Raw genomic sequence first — 14,312 nt, forward strand, 5'->3', positions numbered from 1 at the left:
ACTCTGTAAAGTTGAAGATTCCTGTGGTGCTACGTGCAAAGGAGATTCTCATTTTGTGGATGTCTGTATGGACAGAATGTAGAAAACAAAGCTGTGGTGATTTATTAAATGTTTTCTGGGTAAGTGAGTCTCTCTTCCCTCCCTTTCTCTCCTTCCTCCGGCCAGGCAAAGGTCAGGACAGAAACGGGAATGATGTGGAAGGAGGAACTGTGGCAGTAGTGTCTGGATCTCCAAACAAATGCAAAGACCCCAAGGTTTTCTTCAAAAGGTTTTCTTCAAAAGGTTTTTCTTCAAAACAAAGGCAAAATCTCTTCAGATATGTTCCCTCAGCACCTTCCACACAAAGGCAGTGAAGGGGAGTGTTGTTCAGTCATGGTTTGCCAGGCAGGAAGGGCACTCAGTGGGCAAGAAATTTATTTGTTTCCAAGTGGAAATCTACTGATACCAAAAGCACCATTTTGCTATGGAGACACAGAGGCCATGTCCCTCCCACACACAGTTTACCCAGATACTTGTTCATATGCTTACATGCTTACCTCTGTCCTGAAATATTACTGAAAGAAGATGAAAAAGGAAAGGCAGCAAAACAAGCCCCAGCTCAGCAAAGCACTGAGGGTTTAACGTTCAGATGATCAGGCCTCCAGTTAAAATCGGTGAGACGAACAGCATTCTGCAAGGCACATCCAAAAGATTTTAGTGAAAACTTTTATTTTAAATCAATAAAGCATACAACCCTTGGTATAAAACCAAGCAGCAGACAGTGACCTTAATTTTGAGGTATGAGAAATAATAAATAAATAAATAGATAAATAAATAAATAAATAAAAGCTGTAGGTAATCTTCAATTTTGCCTTGTGGCAATTCACCAGGGAGCACAGCACGTTGTTTTCCCACACTAGCAAGCAGTCCCTAGCACATGTCTGGCACTAGAAGGACACAAAGTACTGTGGAGAGGAAGTAAGCTGTGCTGAGGTGGCAAGCTTTCAATGATGGTCACTTTCCATTCAGCCCCTTCAGTGAATGCAGGGAGCCTACATTATTACATTCTCAGTTTGATAGGATATTTGACATCATCCCTGCTTTATTGATATGCTGCATGTACCCCCACACTTAGTTCTCCTTGGCTGTCAGTTTGAAGAAAAGTGGAAAGCTCATCAATGGTCCAAAAAGGTTTTTTTGGGCCATTATTGTTTACATTGGACTGTCCACTCCAGGGGTTATTTTGGAATGTGCTTGCATTGGCGTTTAAGATTTTTCAGAAGAGAAAAAGTTTATATTTACATACAAAATATTTTTTTTTTAGAAGAAAGGTCAGAACCATTTGTTTTGTTCGTTTAACCAAGATGCACTTCATTTTTATATGTTCAGTTCTTCATATTTTTGTTTAAGACTTCAGCCTAAAACGTATGGTATGGGCCACTGAGATATTTTGTTTTTATTTTTCCTCTTTGTCCCCTCTCCCTCACTCCCCCCCCCCCCCCAAAAAAAAAAAAAAAGAGGGCATATTGTCTTGAGGAATGACATCTCAAGGAAATGACAGAATAATATAATATAGCCCCAGCTACCCACAGTTGTTTTAGAACAGAAGACTTTGGAAAACAGTGAAAGCAAGGACCAAACTAGTTTTTTCTCAGGAAAAATACATTATTTTAAATACCATGCAAATATTTGTAACATCTGAAATTCTAATGTAATTTGCCCTGAGGTCTTATACGTCCCACTTCTTCACCAGGAAGGGACCTGTTTAACCCATGGACAGGAGTGGTGATTATAGCTCTCTTGGTAAGTAGTAAGGGAGTCAGTGGGCTGCGATTTGATCGACTTCTGGTCTTCTTTAGGAACTACAAATAAATGAAAACATCTTAGCCATTGTACAGTTTTTATTCCCTATGAAACAATTCTATACATGAATAATATTCACTTGCCAATGGAAACAAAATTTTAAGTCTAATATTCATGAGTTAATATCTATCTATTATAATAGAAGCACAAATATAGATTTCCAGCAATCAAAATGACGCAAATAGTCCTAAGACTCATTGCTAAGTAATTACAGAAAACTTATTTATTAAATAACATCTCTACTTGAAACTAAAGGTTTCAAAATCATGCTCAAGAGACTAAAACTTAGAAAATGTGCAAGTTAAAACCACTATATTGCAGCTTCTCTCACCATTTCTGGCAGCGCACAGGAATGAAATCCCAAACAAATAAAAAGTAACACAATATCTCTGCTATGCACTTTGCAGCTCAAGTGCAAGAGGCATACAATGCTCATGTTTACTGTACATCCACAGTATGAGGGGTATTTCTCACTTCAGCATTTTCTGGAGAAGACATAGCTAGGTGAAATATACTAAAGCCCTGAAAAGCTCTGAGTGAGGTCGTTCTCACCTATACTATGAGTAAAAGAAAAAAAAAAAAGAGAGAAAAAAAAGTGGGAAGGGAGTAAAAAGGAGACTGAAATGTCCTTTCTTTCTGCATCTGCCTCCACTTGCAGACAGAAAATGGCTTGGCCAGACAGAGGGTCAGGGTCAGTCTATGCTTTTATTTTGACACAAAACACCATGGTCCATTTAAACTTAGGGGAAGGACATTGCCTTCAAATGGATTTTTAGCACAGACCACAGAGAGGCTATTCTGTAGTTTAAATTAACAAGGACGTGCCTTCTAAATTTTGCTCTGAACGGGATCTGGTTTTGGTGGGGAAAAGAGGTTTGTTGCTCCCTCAACATTACTTATAAAACATTAAAATAAACAATAAAGCTTTGTCTGAAGAGAGAGATTTGACAGCCAGTACGCAGGACTCCGATATATGCACGATCCATTCAAACTGAACAGCCGTTGTATTCCGAGAAACCATGGCAGACTAGTGGATGAAATCCTTATTTGCACAATTATGCACTTATTGGAGTGGCCTTTCCCATAGTCCTTTCACAGGGGGTTTAACTCCATGCCAGTCGTGTTTACTCCTGTCTTCTATCCCGATGTGAACATTTTTCACCCTTTGAGTAACAAGGGATCTTGTGTGTGAAAATGTTATCTCATTATACCTTACAAAGAAAGGGTCTCTAATTCAGAAAGATTACATTGTCATTAATTGCTCTAATCGTAGTCTCTGTGTGTATGCTCACTCCAAGGAATGCTCTCACAATTTTATCTGTCATAGTTTTTCTTTGTTCAAGTTACCAAAAAACTCCTTAGGAAAACATTTACAGTATAAAAACTGTAGCTTTATAAAAATTTCTGTAAAAACCCTAGCCCTTTTTATACAAGAGAGACAATTCAGATGATCAGGAATAAGTCTTACGAGACCTCTGTCTCTGTCTTTGGCTTTGAATACCCAAATCTCTGACAATTGGTGAGATACATCAGGCTTTAAAAAGCTGGAAAGCAGAATCAGACCTTCTGAGTACAACATGGACTCGATATTGAACCAAGGATATCTCAGTATTCTCCTAGAAAAGAAAGAAGTGTAAAATTTCTGGTTTGTGTGCTTACAAGGAGGCTGAACAATGTGGAGACTCCCTTGAAGTTTGTTTCCAGATTTCATGACTCACTAATGGTGACTTTTTCATTTTGTTTTCCAAACTATCTCATTGTTTACTTCCAAAATTTCCATTGACTTCAGAGGAAGTCGGATGGCGCCAGCGAGGTTCTTATAGTTTAAGAAAGCCATCCAAATTTGTCACTAGCTTGAAGAATTTGGTTTGAGAAGTCCTTTTATATGTGGGTTAATTACTGTGGTAATGAATACAGCCACTTTTACGTACCAAGATATTTTAGCTTCTCTTCATATTGTAATTATATGTATTATCTTACATCATTAATTAAGTTCAAATGCTCTCTTCTTAACCCTGTCATTAATAAGCTGTAAAAAATAATAATAATAAAAAAAATGTCCAGATTGAAACTAAAGAAAAAAATCCACTGTAAAGACCACTTGTAAGAGCATGATCTGTTTTTTTTACTGCTGGCTCTCAGATACTGCCTCAGGGACTTCATTTGGGTGGTCAAGTAATTCTGCCTGATGAGTAATAAACAAATAATTCTACACCCAATTCTGTTTTATTCCCACTGAGTAGTAGTTCCTTATGCAAGTAGTTCCACTTCAGAGTTTAGGCATGCAGTTAATCCTAGCTATTTATATGGCTAGATACCACTCCCTGAAACAAAGGATACAGTAACAGGCCATGTGTAAAAAAGTAGAAAATTGTCCAATAAAATGTAAAAAATCCCATGCAGAAAAGATAGACGTTATATTCATGACTCAGACACCAAAGTAATTAAAATTTTGGTTAAAAATAAAACTTCTCAACATAATATCTTAATGCTTTTTTCTTCCCAGATTTGAAGGGCATTCAAAAAACTCACATACCTATTTTTTTAGTAACAAGTATTTTTTTTTAATAGGTGGATTATCACTTCTGCCTTGATCTCTTTTACACAGTCATGTGTTAATGTTAACAAGAGCTTTTTTGATGTCAAGAATAATGCACTGAATGTTAAGTGTTGCTTTATATTATCTTTGGCAGTAGATACTTAGTAATATTAACCAGCTCTGCTTTATTTTTTTCTGGCAAAAAATCACTTATCAAAAACCAGTCGTTTTACATTTGCTACTAGTGCCAACCATAGGAACCATAGGATACACAGAGCTTTGGGACACAGTGGTGTTGCTGGAACTAAGTATCTCAAAGACCTTTCCGTTTTTGCAACCTCAACAAAAAATAAAAGACGTTTTTTTTTAATATGTTTTTTCTATTTTTTTTTTTTAATTTTTAGTTACAGTGCCTTCTGGCCACTCACTCCAAAACACTTCAGTGGAAAATCTAGAAAGAATTCCTTTATTAGTGGTTTAACTGAAAACAGAGTTTGGCAGCTAATCTTCTAAACATCTAAACATGAGCAACTACCCTACTCCTCCTCTGGAGGAAAACATATGCTGCTCTCCAGAGAGCAAAACTCAGAATGTGAAGTATATACGTGTACATTTTGATATATACATTCTCTGGCAAGGGCTTTTTAGAAAATACAGCTCTAGCTCAAGTTCAATAAAAATCTGAACAGTTTAGTCCAGGAGATTTATCTGCTAGTTTTTAGAGAACAGATTTTGACCCCTTTATGGAAGTTAATACATCACAATTAGCAATGAGGTTAGGTCAGCATCAGCCAAAGATGGAGCAGAGGCCTCAGGGCCAAAAATGTCACAGGAAACACACTGCTTCTTCCCTTGAAAGCTGGCTAGATTATAACTGCAGGCAGAAAACATGGTCAGCTTGATTTTACAATATTTAAGAATCTTAAAAATTGGTATATTTGAAGATTATTTGCAAATATTGACCCATATCATAGGACATGTTCTTGTACATGGATATACACCAGTATATATTGATACACAGCAAAGTCTCAAAGAGTCCTGCTGCAAATTTCCTTTTATTGAGCTTTTCAACAGTGTCTTTCAAACAGTCTGTTAATCTCTGAGTTCACAACTGATGTAAGGAATTTGGGTTCAGGCACCTGCCTATCTTGTTGAACTTCCGTAGCTACAATGTTCTCTGTCTACTCTCAAGCACCTTAAAAACTTAATCTGGAAAAGCTCACACAGCTGTGGCTGGCACTGCTTTGGCTCTGCATTGTGAGACTGAGTGCTACCACCTTGTCATGGTTGCTTTTAATCTATTGCTCCTCTTCATCTAAACATCTGATATTTGAGTCTTGAGGTATCTTTTTTCATTGCAATCAATACTGTGAGCCATAGTGGGCATGCTAATTGACAAATAAAAATAAAAATAAAAATAAAAAATCCCCAAATAAATCTCTAGGACTGTGAGCAAGTATGATTTAAAAGAAGAATATAGCTGTATAAAAGGAAGGGAAGTATATGTTATTGTGCCTTAAGACAAATTTCAACAGAAATGAATTTCTTATTACTACTTGATGTTCCAAGGCAGCAGAAACTTTGAAAAATATATTATCTATATTCTTAATAACTCATAACTATAATAATGCAAATATTAAGAATGAAAATTTAATGTCAAACAGGATAAGGATACTTCTCAGGAAGTATATGCATTTAAGGACTACTGTAGGAACTGGCACCTCTGCATTAGTTCTAGACATGTTATACTTGGCCACATTAAAGAGATAATGATGATCCTGTTTAATATTGCAGTAATAAAGGAAGGGAAAATAAACCGATGGTTCTCCACTTCTGGCTGTGCACTGTCTTTCCATAGCACTGTTCTCTAGAAAGGTCCCTCTTTGTCATCCGACAAATTGTCTATATAGAATGGGGATGTTGACAGCTACAAACCCCTGATACATGCAAGATACATTTCTAGGTTTTAGATCTACCCAACTGCCTGCTAAGATATTGTTCTGAAGCTTTGGTAGTTTAGCTAATTTAGTGTGAGTTCTATCCAACATTTAAAAAGATTAAAGCACATACTGTGAGTTCATCTATGGGGACTTTTATGCTCCCAAGTATGAACTGCTGTGGGGTACAGGAAAAATCTTTCTGTGCTCTATTTTCTTGCTGCATTCACTGGGAACAGCAGAAGTTCAGAATCTCTGAAAACAATCCTCTGTTATTTAAGTCACTTAAGCTGTTGCAACTCTGAATCTTGTTGTCAAAGTTCATTAATTCAAATTAGTGTAATAAATTGTGCATTTTGGGGTTGGCCCAAGGGAGTCTTTAAAGTCGTTTTTGCCTATGGATTCCTCAGATGCTAACCATTACAGTTTGTTTTCCTGTAAAGTAGTCTATGAATTGTACAGAAATGAGGAGGATTTGACAAGAAACAGAACTATGTAACACAAAACACCAAAATACTCGCATTCTCCCTCACCTCCACTAAGGGTTTCTTTTTTCTGTTTTTCCCAACCCAAGAAAGTAGAACTGTTGAGACAGCACCCGCAGTCCTTTAAGAGCTTGTCTATAAGGGTAGCTGTTGCTTCATTTAGGACAGAGAACAGAAAGACTTCTTTTTTCCCAGATATAGTCATAAATCTCAGTAGAAGGCATCAACTACAACTTAATGTGCCACAAGGCTGACTTTTGCATTTTCTTGGTTTCTTTGAAGTCATCTGAGCAGATCTGGGACATAGCTGTGCCCTGTGATGAAACCCATTTTTTCAGAGCTCTGAAAGTATCCTCACAGAGTGTGCAAACCAGTCACATCACTCTTCTGTTCACTTTAGCACTCATTCCTTTGAAGATGTTACTAATGTCTTGAGTGATATATTCTGAGTATCTTGCTTTTTTTTTTTCCTAAAGAAAAAGGTGCAAGGCATGAAACAATTTCATGTCCACACCTATAAAGCACTGCTGTCAACTCCATTGGAAGTAGAGTATTTATGATGATACTGTCCCATGAAAGAAAGGCAAATCTTCTGTAAAGTCTCCATACAGGAACACAAAGGCGTTGTTGTACTAAAGAAATAATGACATGCAAACCAACCAAAAATGCATAGCTAAAGGTCAGGGACTGTAGTAGTTTTATGCTCTGGAGATTCTCTGGAGTGTTATGGAAATTAAACCCGAATCATGTGGTGTGGGTACTCATGGAGCAGAACAACTGAGACTAGGAGAGATGTACAGATCCTGAACAACTAGGAGTTTAGTCCATAAAGAAGCACCCAGAAAGCTGGTTGCTGTCTCCTAACATCCTTCTTTGATGAGCAACAAGAGGACAAGATGCAGCACATGACCCTACTACATTCCCTGTCCTGGCAAGTAGTTAAATCCATTTAACTACTGACACAGCTTTTTAATGCATAATGCTCATACAGACATGTTTAGATAGAAAGATGAAGGAAACATTTATTCAGCTACTCAAATTATCTGTATGCTTAATGAGGAAGAAATCTCTGCCTTCCTTCACACGAATAAATATACATCATGTGCCTGAATCCTGTCAAAATTATAAATATTTTATATAAAAATGTTTCAAGGCAGGTGATGCTTCATCTAAAAATAAAAATAAATGCTATTTCACTTCAATGAGAAACAAAAACATAACTGAAGGCATTCAAATGAAAAAGAAAATTATATGGGGAAGCTGCTTCAATTAGAATGACATCAAAGAGCTCATTACTGTATCTCTAGTTAAGTAAGCATGTTGTCAGTCTAGCAGACTGGTTTTAATTTGTTCAAACCACCCTGTTGTGATTATTTATACCCCAATATTTCTGGCAAACATACTTAAGAGAGTTAAATATCTTTCCTGAAGGACACAGCAGCTTGCATTGACTGACTTGAGATGCAGAATATCTACATTTATGTTCAATATAATAAAATGAGCTATTTAAATAGGTTATTCTAATTAAGTACCTCCAACCCAAATCAGAATCTAGCACTTTCAGTAAAAAATAAATAAATAAACAAAAATAACTTTATTTTTTTCCTGATTTTGCATGTGCTCTTCACTGTTTGGTTCTGGAGAAAATTTATGGGATGGACTAAGAGCCCTGGTGACCACACAGCAACTCTGCTGCAGTTTGCTGTCCCCTCAGACATACCAATGCAACTCTTTATGAGAAAGGCATTTTTGCCTTTTTTTTTTTTTTTTCAAATAGATCATTTCAGTAATTCAGCTTACTGAGCAGCCCCACATGCTGTTGTTTTTGTGCAATGAGGATGAGGTTTCTCAACAGATTAAACCAATCTATACTGGCTTTACCACAATCCTCCCTCCCTTTCTCTCACATTCTCCACTCCTCTTACACTGGCACTGATGGCTCCCAGTGACTCGGATCTGGTTCAAAGCGCTTAGCAGAAACCCATTAGGGTTTTCTGTAGAGTTTCAGAGTTAGTACAAGAGAGGCAGTGGGGGAGCCAGAGAGAAGTATTAAGATGAGACCATGGCTGTGCTGACACAGATTGGCTTAATTTGCCACAGAAGTGCAACCTGAGGGTATGGCAAACACTAGCATGGGGGATGTAAGCCACCAGGGCAGAGGAGGAGACTGGAAACTTCTGAAGCCAGCTTTTCCAGCAATGCCAACAACTTGAGTAATTTCAGCCACAGGGCTAAGATCGGCATAGGTGGAGCCTGGTGTCGCTCACGGTATGTCCTGTCACAGCTGGGCCCCCTGCATGTGCCCATGCCGCTTACTGCAGAAGGCAGGGAGTGGTGGGGTGCAGAAGACCAGCAGATTTGCCACAGCTAGAAGTCTGTCCTCTGGAGGAAATCTCTATGGGTCATGTTCAGACAGTTTTTAGATTCTTTCCCTCTCTTAAGTAACACAGTTATTAAAGACACTGCCTGTTATATCACTTCACTAGCTGAGTCACTGGCTTTCTACTCTTCCACCCATTGCATCTGCAGTGTATTAACAAGTATTAACTGCTAGTCCCATTAGTTGGATTCTTTCTTCGGGTGATTTCTCTCTGGGATCATTTTTGTGCCTTGCAAGCAGAGCTGCAGATCAGAGTGAACATTCTGGACATACATTGACCCAGTGAAGGCTGTTCATGCTCACACAAAGAAAATACAGTCAAGCCTGCAAGGATAATGTCATGTCTCATCAATGCAGGAGGACTGTGAAGTCCCTTTGCAGACATAGCAGTGCTAGAACTAATTCACAATGAGCATTTTAAACCCTCTTTTAAGCAGTAAATTTAAAAAACAAGGATTGCCCCTTTCTCAGAATTTATGTCTTCAGGGGTTGGTAATTTCAGAACCATTTCAGGGTTGGAAGAGATTCTTAGAAAATTCCTAGACAACGCATCAGGGACAAAATCAACAGTATCATAGAGGAATTAAATTATGTTCCATTCAAATTAATCTAAAAAGCTAGGGAAGAAAAAAGAATCAAAACAATAGTACTTAAATAAGTTGCTTGTTTTGGCAAGCATCCTCCTCTATGTGATTCCATAGGAGCTGCCAGAAAGTTTATGGAAGGTTTAATATTTTTATTTCAATGCTTTTGGCCCAATTCAGAGGACAACGACCTGTGGGAAGCATTATGCATGCTTACTCAGAAAAATGTCTGAAATACCACTGTTCACTCTGGCTGTTCAAATGAGAATGAAGAATGATTTAACTGCTGGTCGTGACCAAACATGGATGACAATAGTTAACGTGGGATTCCCATCTTGGTAGAAATTTACTTCAGCATCTGCGACATTCAACAATAGAAGGAAATAGTGGAAACCAATAGCAGGATATCCTTTGACAATTCACTTTTATTCTTTCTTCCCTTAAATCCCTTTATTCTTGCCTAGTAAAAATTGTATACATCAGTAGCAGCTGGAGGGAATGCAACTTCAGACTGAAAACACTTCAATCCATCAGCAGAGAGGTGTGGCAGCTGGTCACTCTGCTGTCACACAGGAAGGAAGCTGTAGCCTTCACTCTGAGTCACGAGAGATGGGCCAAGGAGGGAAACATCCATGCTTAGACAGTGGGTAGAGTGGGGTCAAGATCTGGAGGAAAGTTGTGGCTAAAAGATATCATCCTGCAAAGCTGCTTAGTCACTGGTTTCCAGCAGACACCAATGTATATCTGTGTTCACAATAAGAAACTGAAATACTGACTGTATTTGCATTATTAAGCAGTGGTTCTATGATTCAATGATTAAATAAGAGCATCTCTTCAGAGAGAAAAACTTGATGCTGGAGATCCAGCTTCTCTATTGTATTTTCACATCTGTGTGAGCACATTACGAGCCTGGCTAGATCTCATCTTCTGGTTTGAAAGCTAGCCAGTTTGGTCAACATAGTGGTGTGCTCTTGGAGTGAACAAGCTGCAAAAAGTGGGGATAACAGGGGATTCATTTCAGAAGTGAATTCCTGATATAATTTAAAATGATAAAGCACATGCTCCTGTGGCAGTGGATTTTCTCCTGATTCACTAGTGAATGAGTAGTGAGATCAGAGTCCTGATAACTAACAGAAAAGAGGTATGCTGACCTTGGAAAGGAATTACCAGCAATGGTCCTTGGAAGGATTGATCCTATCACTCACCCTGGGGTCACATCAGAGGGGTGCCTTCTGATCAGGAGGTGTGAGATCACAGATAAGATACTGCTGAGAATACCCGAGCAGCTACGGCATGACACAAGCTCTCCACTATGACCAAAACCACCTGTGCAAGAGGGTATATAGCTTAAGCACATAATTCATCTCCAATGAAAGCCTGTCCTATCCATCAGCTTTACAAGCTTTTTGAAGTTACTTATGAACAAAGGATTAAAAAAAAATCAGCAGAGAGGAATATCATGTTCAGAGCTGGTGAAAACTAATACTTGCTTTCTGTTCCATTTGTTGTTGAGAGCTTATCGTATTGCATCGTAGTAGTACAAGTGCAACCAAGAACACTTGGTTGCACAAGGCAGCTGAAAGACACTGAATCAACTCTTAGTCAGCTGCCTGGCTTCCCCTGAATTAGCAGCAGGCTCCAAAGAAAACACTTCGAAGAGTTCAGAAAGACTACTGTGAATAAAAATATCATATGTGATACTGTTTTCTGTCCACTGCCAAACAGTACTAAACCCAAACCTTTGGAAATGCAAGTCATTTTTCTTCAGAAAACTGCAGGAAAAGCTGTGCTTTTTGGAGGAAATGTGGAAAAAAAAAAAAAGGCAAAACTGGTACTATGTCCCATCCTGTCAACACATCATATAAGAAATAGAAAGAGAGACTGATCTTCTTACACTCTGACCTGGTTATATTTGATTATATGTTGTACAAAACGTAGTTAAACACCCTATTAACAAAATATAGTTAAACAGGAATGTTATGAAAACAAGGTTAGTGTTCTGGCTTGTATACAGACAGGGAAAAGAAATCTAGAATTATGGCTGAAACTACAGTCTCCAACCATACAGTGATATTCAACGACTTATTTTACAACACTTGGGATGTTTGTATACTTAAGAATATGTGGGCCTAGTTTATTATAAGAAATCCATCCACTACTGTAATTCCTGATTTAGCAAGCTCCTTAAGGCTTGGTTTGTTTGTTTGTTTTCATTTCATTTGTATGTGTTTTTTGTTTTTTTTTTCATGCAGAAAATAAGCTAACATAAACCTCAGGGGTTAGCTACTGTCATTGTTTCTTCAATGAATGTATGTAAAGTTGTAGATTTAAGTTCTTTATGCATCTTATTGGGGGGTGGGGAGCATCAGGATCAAGTGAATCCAGTATAAAAATACAAAAATACATTGATTTTACTGGAACTGAGATTTTCTTGTGGTCCATTAACAGAACAGAACAGGGACTAAAAGCAGGTCTTTCTTTTATTCTTTTCTTTTTATCTTCCTGTGCCATTATCTTGATATTTGACTTGCCTGGTAGTTTAATACATTCCAACTAGCATGAATTTCACTGTAGTAAAAAGCTTTATTTTAAGATGAATTATTTATTATTTTTGCTACTATTATTTCAGTAAAAACACATTTTGCAAAGTCTATGAAATTATGTAATCAATCCCTGCCTCTCCACAGCTGCATGTTCCTAAAGCAATCCTCACATGACCATTCTCATTGATGTTAAACAAGAAAACTTTCTCTGTAATGCTGCAGCTCTTTCTTTTGACCATTTCCACAACCAATGACTTCTGAAAATTTTCAAAGTCAGATTAAGTAACAAAAACTGTGATTCTGTGGGTTTTATGTCTATTGAAAGAGACTTTATGCCTTATCAGCTTCAATCTTTCCATCAGAAATTAGTGTTTGGGGGGGGGGACAGAGGGAAAATTTGCACACTGGGACGGAAGCATGTGTACAAACATAAGCACACACTTAGCCGTTAAGTCATCCTCTGTGTTCTGAATGTGATTAATGAAAGCCGTTTTCTTCCATCAATGATCAAAGCTTCCATTAAAACTAAATGGCTTATGTAAAACTGAACAAAATCGCAATCCAAATCCTCAAAGAAAACTTCCAAAGCATGAGCACACGCGCAGGCTCCCACACACCACCACTGTTAAAATGTTTCTCACTGACTATCTCAGAGAAGATCTGTGGATATATTAAATCTGATATGACCATGCTGCAATTGGACTCTTCATAAAGGGTCTTAGAAAGAGCAAATGGACACATGTGGCTGAACTCTCCTCTCATGCTCATATCAGTTCAAATTAAGACTAATATTGAATTAATTTTTTTGACAAATGACAGAATTTGTTTCAAAGAATCCAGTTTCTAGGAAACCAAAAGCTTTTGGAAGATTGTGTTTTATATGACAAAACATTTCAAACAAGAAAGCATTTTTTGGTACTTTACTCGGAAAGCATTTACAGTTTGAAACATTTTTTTTTTTAATATAAAGAAAGTATAAATAAATCAAAAGTATGCCCAAACTTTATGGACTATTCCTTTTTCATTTTTGCAAATGGGAAAATCTTACTTAAAGTTGTCAGTTCCATTTTTATGGTGAAAAAAAAATATGACAAACATAATTAAATATAATGCCCAAGTCAGTTCAGCATCAACCTCTTTGTATTAAAGTAGTAGCGTGTTCTCATTCCATGGGTCAATTTTGCTCAACGCCTAAAATCAATATTTTCAGATTGTTTAATCTTACAGATTAAAAATGGCATCCAGCAAATTTGATAAATTCCTTAAAGATTTCTTTCATTTAAACAAAGGAAATTACAAGGAACTTTACAGAAAATTCAGGCACCCATGAGCCCCAGTCAAAGACAACAGATTCCCACTTACATTGAGTACATTTTTTCTTGCTTGAACAGCACAAAGTAGGTATACTCAGTTCATTCCTATTTATCTACACTTTAATTATCCATCTCTGTCATAGAAAGGTGCATCAAGTGAAGTGAAGTGAATCAAAACCTAAATTATATTGCCATTTTTGCTTGCAATAACTTTTCAATAATATGATAGTGAATAATATGACAATGAAATATAGCTCAGTGCTCTCGGTTTATTTCATTTGAGATGACAACTTTCAGAGTTTTCAATCTAAATCTAGTTTGATTGGTAACAAAAAAAAAAAAAAAGTGAATCATTGGATATGTGATTCTTTTGCCACTAAGCTTTTAAAAATCTTTGTAAGACTAGAATTATTTCTGAATTCCAGCCTTATGTTTTTTCCTCTGTAACTCAAACCCCATTTCTGCTAAAATAAAATTTGCATATGATGACAGTTTGTTTAGAGACTCAGTATAAGGGCCTGGCCCTCTTAAAAAATTTAAATAAAATAAACTAAAATAAAATAATTAAGAAAAAATAAAGTGTGTACACCCAGCAGTTTACCAAGAAATGTTACAACATTCTTAATTACCGAGGACTTGTTAACATATGAGATTGCTGCTCCATGCACACTTACACACCCACTTCACCT

At 37.2% G+C, this 14,312-nt stretch overlaps 1 long non-coding RNA gene across 3 annotated transcripts in view; it reads right to left on the reverse strand.

Moving 5' to 3' along the window:
• Window positions 1–1,513: 1,513 nt before the first annotated feature.
• LOC136790034 (uncharacterized) overlaps window positions 1,514–14,312 on the reverse strand; it is a 30,808-nt gene continuing 18,009 nt past the window's right edge. For all 3 annotated transcript variants that reach the window (XR_010829150.1, XR_010829151.1, XR_010829149.1), the window contains exon 4: window positions 1,514–1,841. This is a non-coding gene — a long non-coding RNA (uncharacterized lncRNA). The remainder of the gene's footprint in view (window positions 1,842–14,312) is intronic.

Source organism: Anser cygnoides, chromosome 2 (assembly GCF_040182565.1).
Source record: "Anser cygnoides isolate HZ-2024a breed goose chromosome 2, Taihu_goose_T2T_genome, whole genome shotgun sequence".
Classification (NCBI taxonomy): domain Eukaryota; kingdom Metazoa; phylum Chordata; class Aves; order Anseriformes; family Anatidae; genus Anser; species Anser cygnoides.